Source organism: Mirounga leonina, unplaced genomic scaffold (assembly GCF_011800145.1).
Source record: "Mirounga leonina isolate KUSES-001 unplaced genomic scaffold, KU_Mleo_1.0 Mir_125, whole genome shotgun sequence".
NCBI lineage: Eukaryota > Metazoa > Chordata > Mammalia > Carnivora > Phocidae > Mirounga > Mirounga leonina.
Genome location: NW_023270305.1, coordinates 73,390,337 through 73,397,207, shown reverse-complemented (window position 1 = coordinate 73,397,207; position 6,871 = coordinate 73,390,337).

The following is a 6,871-nucleotide window of genomic DNA, read 5'->3' as shown; positions in this document are numbered from 1 at the left end:
GATCACCACAGTTCCGGAACCCCATGCCATAGTTCATACGTATAAAATTTGAGAATGTCCACATGTCTGTTTTATTTACTTTATTATTTGTATGAACTATTAGAGAATAGACTCTCTGTTCCACAAATAAGATAGGAAAAGTTGTCCTTTTGGACAACTGGATAGCAATAGTACTGTATTACTCTGTGTATCACTCTTGGGGTTGGTTGTAGGAATAAGGAACTTTATCTAAAAATCTGCCCTAAAACACTCCAATACTGTCTTAGGCTCTTTAAAGTGAAGGGGGGCTGGGGATGGGGGACAAAACAATCCTCTGAAATAGAAAAGGTGAGGGAGCAAGATCACCTGAAGAGAGAGAACGAGAGTCTGGCCTGTGTTCGTGGCACTTTTGTCTCCCTTATTGATAGGGTGGCCATTGGAATTTTCAAACCATTTGTAAGAAATGAGCGATAAGGATACTGCGTGGGTGTCTTAGTCCATTTGGGCTGGTATACCAGAATACCACATGGTGGGTGGTTTATGCACAATGGAAATTTATTGTTCACAGTTCTGGAGGCTGGGAAGTCCAAGATCAAGTCACCAGCATGGTGGTATTCTGCTGAAGGCCCTCTATCTAGTGCATGGTGCCTTTTCACTATGTCCTCATGTGGTAAAAGTCACTAGAGATCTCTCTGGAGTCTCTTTTATAAAAACACAAATCCTATTCATGAAGGCTCTACCCTTATGACCTAAGCAACTTCCAAAGACCCCACCTCCTAATACCATCATTAGTGGTATCATCTTTAAAGGTTAGAATTTCAACATATGAATTTGGAAAGTCCAGAATAGTGTGTAATATTTGGTTATTGATTAATGTTGTCTTGAGCAGAAAATAAAAGTAATTTTGCTATATGACTGTTTCATCTGTCCTTTTAGAGTCCTGAACTATTATCACTAACATAAAAAGTACTCGATATTACTCTGTGTGTTACTTTTGGGGTTATGGGAATGAGAAAACTTACCCCTGAACTTTGCCTAAAAATTCCCCCTAAAACACTCCCATGCTCTCTCAGACTCTTTAAAGTTGGGGGAGGGTGGGACAAAATAAACAGTATGATCCCTGTCCTCAAACATCTGTCACAATATGAAGAACTTTGTGAAATAAAAAATTATTCTGACACTGATTGAAATAGTCAGAAAGACTTTTATTCAAGACTATGGCAATAGGGGAGAGAAATCAAGCTCAACTCAGAAGACAATAAGAACAGGGGAGGATATAGCCAAGGAGCAAGGTGAGAGGGTTCAGGGGCTGGAAAGTTACTAAGGAAACATCAAAGTAGAGGGATTCTTACTAAACTGACCTAACAGAGCTCTTGCTCAAGGTGAGTCAAGGACTTAGATATTGAGGGTAGGAGGATGACTTAACAGGGCTCTTTGCTAAGACTGGGCTAGTAAGACCAGACATACAACTGGGGAGGGTTTGAGGCCTAGTGGAGAAGAGATCTCAGAGAAGCCTGACTAAAATTTGGTCAGGGAGAGAGTCTTTGTCAACACAAACATGCAAATAAGCAATTACAGGAGGATGCAAGAAAAAGAGAAGGAAAGAAAAGAAAGGGGAAAAAAGGAAGAAAAGTTACATGAAATGTCACTCGGCCCTTTAAAAACCTTCCCACAATATCCATGTTCTTTAGGAAGCCCACAGAATCAATCTCCCTCTCCTTCCACATCTAACCAGCCAAGCAAGTTCCTCTCCTCACCCTCCCTGCCTTCCCTGGCCCTTCCTGTGACCCCCTGCCTCCACTGCCAACCTTCCCAGAATCTTTCTTTCCAGGAATCTTCATTTTTTTCTCATAAATACATACTGGGGTTTCCTCATCTTATAAAATTCTTCATTTCCGACCAGTTTCCAACACACACACACACACACACACACACACACACACACACACCCCATATCTCTAACATCTTCAGATGCAGGAAGGAGAAATTTTAGTATCTATAATTTTTTATTAATAAATAATGTTTCTCTTAATTTAAAAAAATGTTTTAAAAGATTCTATTTATTTATTTGCCAGAGAGAGAGAGAGCACAAGCAGGGGGGTGGCAAGCAGAGGGAGAAGTAGGCTCCCTGCTGAGCAGGGAGCCTGACTCGGGGCTCGATCCCAGGACCCTGGGATCATTACCTGAGCTGAAGGCAGATGCTTAACGACTGAGCCAACCAGGCACCCCAAGTAATGTTTCTCTAACAGAAACATTGAACTTGAGGTGTCTTTGGGGCCCCAGTTGGAGCACTACAAAGGCAGCCGGGTGACTCAGAAAGGCTTCTGGGGGTCAACGGCATGGAGAAGAGTTCAAGCTAGGAGCATCTGTAAGCTGCAAGGAGAGGGCAGACAGATTTCCTTGAAGAATACCAGCCCAGAGAGGTTGGGTCAGGGCCAAGGCTGAAATGAAAAAGAATAAACCCAAAAGGAAGAAAAGAAACAGAACACGGAGACCATCCTGATACTAAGCACAGAGAAAGTCTGGAGGCAAAAATGGGATGTCAGCATCAGAAGCTATAGAGTTGGCATGAAAAGGACTGAGAAGTGTCCTCTAGGTTTGGCTCCAATAGATCAGATCAGCTTGTGCGGGGGGCCGGGGGTTAGCTGACAGGGAGCAGCACAAGAAAAGGAAGTAACGGAAGGAATGTGAGGGGTGGGGACAAGCCCTGTAGTCCACAGGCTACACCGTGCAGGGAAGCCAGAGTTTGAGCATTTGTTGACAAAGGCAGAGCTTAGACACCATTCAGCTGTGAGGGGAATGAGTGAGCAGGTTGGCAGGTCAAGTACAAGTGAGAGTGAGGAAGTAGGAAGAGGTAGAATCCCTAAAACCATGGAGAGATCAGGCTTGGACAGGAGGCTGCAGAGCCATGCAGGGTGGGAAGGTCTATCCAGACCAGTTTACCCAGGTGGGGACCAGAGTACTGGTGGTTGACCTGTTGAGAGGAGAGCACGCTCAGGGGAGGAGAGGCTTCATGAGATGGTGGAGCACCTTGAAGAGAGCCAGGCACGGGGACTAGAGTCACTGCACTGTTTATCCCCATTGGTGACAACGGGTGGCTCTTCTTACAAGGACTATGGTCGAGGAACAAGACAGGATCAGCAACTGCCTTTTGAGATGTGGTCTCCCCTTCACCTTTCTTTCCTTTCCCTCAAAGAATAATCTCCCCATCTCCAACCTCTAGAAGCATCTTCCTAAAAAGCAAACCTGAGCATGCCATTTCCATGCTGCAGACTTTATCAGCTGCACCGCACATGAGATAAAGAACCCATTCCTAGGGGGCCCCTGGGTGGCTCAGTAGGTTAAGCATCTGCCTTCAGCTCAGGTTATTATCTCAGGGTCCTGGGATCGAGTCCCATGTTGGACTCCATGCTCAGTGGGGAGTCTGAGGATTCTGTCTCTCCCTCTTCCTCTGCCCGTCCCCCTGCCCACTCATGCACACTCTCTCACTCTCTCTGTCTCCCTGTCTCTAAAATAAAGAAATAAATCTTTAAAAAAATCCATTCCAGCCACCATTTGCAAAACACTGTGGGCTTTGATTTGGCTCTCTTGTGTCTTGTGTTGCATTTCTTCTCCAGAGAGACCTTGTCTGGCCATTGATATAATGAAGCCCATCCCTCCCTCCTCACTACTGCACCAGCCAGCAACCATCTTGTTACTCATCTTATATGACTGTGTCTTAGCTCACATTATGGTCTCAAAATATGTTGTTTTAAAAACTTATGCCCCGGGACGCCTGGGTGGCTCAGTCGTTAAGCATCTGCCTTCGGCTCAGGTCATGATCCTAGGGTCCTGGGATCGAGTCCCACATCAGGCTCCTTGCTCAGTGAGGAGCCTGCTTCTCCCTCTCCCTCTGCTGCTCCCCCTGCTTGTGCTCTCTCTCTCTGACAAATAAATAAAAATCTTAAAAAAAAAAAACTTATGCCCCTACAAGAATTGAAATTCCATGCCAGTAGGAGCTAGGTCTGTCTTTTCCAGCCTGCATGCTCTCTCCAGGAATAGTACCAGGCTAACAAGAGGGCCTCAGTTAACTCCTTGTTCATAGTTTACCCACACCGCAATATCATTGTTATCTTGTATGCTGTGTTCTCCCACTAGACTGGGAGCTCAAGAGCAGGGATCTTGTTTCAGAAATCTTAGCTCCAAATCCCAGGACAAAGCTTTATGTATGAGTCACAATCAGTTCTGTTGTCCAGATAAATGCAAAACACTTCAGTAGGAGTCAGGACAAATGCATATCAATCTAGATTTGACCATTAATTTGTTGTGTGACTCCAGTTAAGACACTTAACCTCTCTCTGTACTTCAGTTTTCTTATCTGCAAAATGAATTATTTGGGCAAATAATTCTCATCTGCAAAATGAATTCCCTACCTCAGAGCTAGGGAATCTGAAGTTCTGGGGTTTAAACTAGGAAATGTGTATTTTTTTTTAAAGCTCCTTGGCTTGGGAACCGTGAGAACATGATTGCTAAGATCATCTCAGCTCTAACATTTAGTGATTCCATGTTTGAATGTCGAAGCCTATAGCTAATTGGTTACCATATCCAGCAGCCTCCAAACCTCAGGAATTTCCAACCCAACCTTGAGCCACCAGAAGCTCTCTCCATGATGTACTCATCTGCTGGCTTATGACCTCAGACTGCCTGGAGCTGTTTCCAGACTATAGCTCTGTCTCTGGGACATCGTTTCTCAAATTTTCTTGATTACAGTAGTGACCTGGAACACTGATTAAAAATGCAGAATTCTGGGCTCTCCAAATCATATTAAATCAGATTCCTGAGGAGAATATTGGCATCTACATCATAAACAAGCGTCAGGGCAATCACATCCTTGGGAAGCCCCATTCAGGGACAAGAATAGACCCTGGAGAGGTGGGTCCATGCTGAGTTATAACAGCTGTTGTCAGTACTGTTGGCAACTGAACAACACAAGGACAAGCCTATTCTGGAAACCCCATTTAAGTGGGATAACACACTGTGTGACTTGTTTGTCAACATCTACCTTTTTAGGACTATTTAACGTCTAGGTGATAACTCACATTCTACCATTACCAAAACGCTTTCAGAATCATAAGGAATCACACAAGATGCAGAGTATATGGTTTATTGAGCAAGGGCAACTTAATCCAAAACAGTCTGTAGAGTCTCTGTTGAGGGGAGTTAAAACCATGGACAGGTGTCACTGAACATAGTGCACTGCTCTCATTTATTTTCTGGTCACACGTGGGAAGATGATTATCTTTCTTATTGTACTAATGGACAACCAAAGCTCACATTGCTTGAAATAGTGGACCCCACTATTAATGATAATCACACACCTGGTAAGTATAAAAAGAATTCATGTCCAGATGTAGAGGGCCTCCAACCTCTGATTTTCTCATCACCACATCTTACCCCCTCACAGAAGGAGATGAGAGCCCAACAGGGCAACTTCAAGTACTTGGAGGGTCTCTTCAAAACATTTTCATACCTGCTTTTTGAGAGCCACAATTCTTTTGTCAGAGGTTGATGATTCCCTGCCTCCACTGGTCAAAGCTAGACCTTCAACTATCTTTGGTTAAGAGTGAACTAAAATTTTTGCTGACCAAGGTTTTGATGGTATAAGGCAAAAGAGAGGAAAATGCTGGAGAAGGCAGGTGTCAACGGAGCTTTAGGAATGGAAATCTTACTGTCAAAGACAAACTGCTTTAGGGACACCTGGGTGACTCAGTCGGTTAAGCATCTACCTTCAGCTCAGGTCATGATTCTGCGTGCTGGGATTGGGCCCAGAGTTGGGCTTCCTGCTCACTGGGGAGGTCTGCTTCTCCCTCTACCCCTCCCACCGCCCCGCTCATGCTCTCTCTCTCTCTCTCAACTAAATAAATAAAATCTTAAAAAAAAAAACTACTTTATAATTGCCCACAAGATCAGCAGTGATTACACAGAGAACACAGGTGCATATAGAGATTTGGTCTACTGTAATAGTGACTGTTTAATTCAACTAATATTGTTATGATTTTCACATGATCCATGTTAGCTTTATACCCTATTATCTGAGAATTACAGAAAATCCAGTGTGTAGTGACTGCTGTCAATCACTTGATCTTATGGTCACATCAAGATGAACATTAGAATTTGGCAAACATCTAGAGTCTCTCTACTCTTAGCCAATACCCACAAAATGCTCAAATCACTATACGCCAGTTTTTTGATAACTATCATGTTTTTATAAAGTGAAGACTGTATAGCTAGGGAGATATAAATTTTCTTAGATAGCACATCTGTTATTAAAAAATTTCATGAGGGGCGCCTGGGTGGCTCAGTTGGTTAAACGTCTGCCTTCGGCTCAGGTCATGATCCCAGGGTCCTGGGATCGAGCCCCACATCAAGATCCCTGCTCAGTGGGGAGCCTGCTTCTCCATCTCCCTCTGCCTGCCGCTCTCCCTGCTTGTGCTCTCTCTCTATCAAGTAATTAAATAAATTCTTTTAAAAAAATCTTTAAAAAAAGCTTTAAAAAATTTCATGAACAGGAATTTCTAAATTCACTTTGAAAATTATTTAAGCTCTTTTCTCAACTTATATTTTCTGGTTAGGAAATCTAGCAAAAATAATTCTTATATTTATTTCCTGTTCTTAAGACATAAAAAAAAAAAGAGGAAGGAACTTTGAGTCCTTATTTCAGTAACTGCCAGCTTTTGTATCTGAAGAACATGTGAAAATACCGATTTTCAGAGTTCTACTATATATCTCTTCCTAGCCAGAGAAATACCTGGAGAAGACACAACAGCTATTTAACTCACACATGTTTGGAAATGATGAGTTATATCTGGAGAAAAGAAGAAAACATTTGTTATTTTGCAAATGACCATTGTCT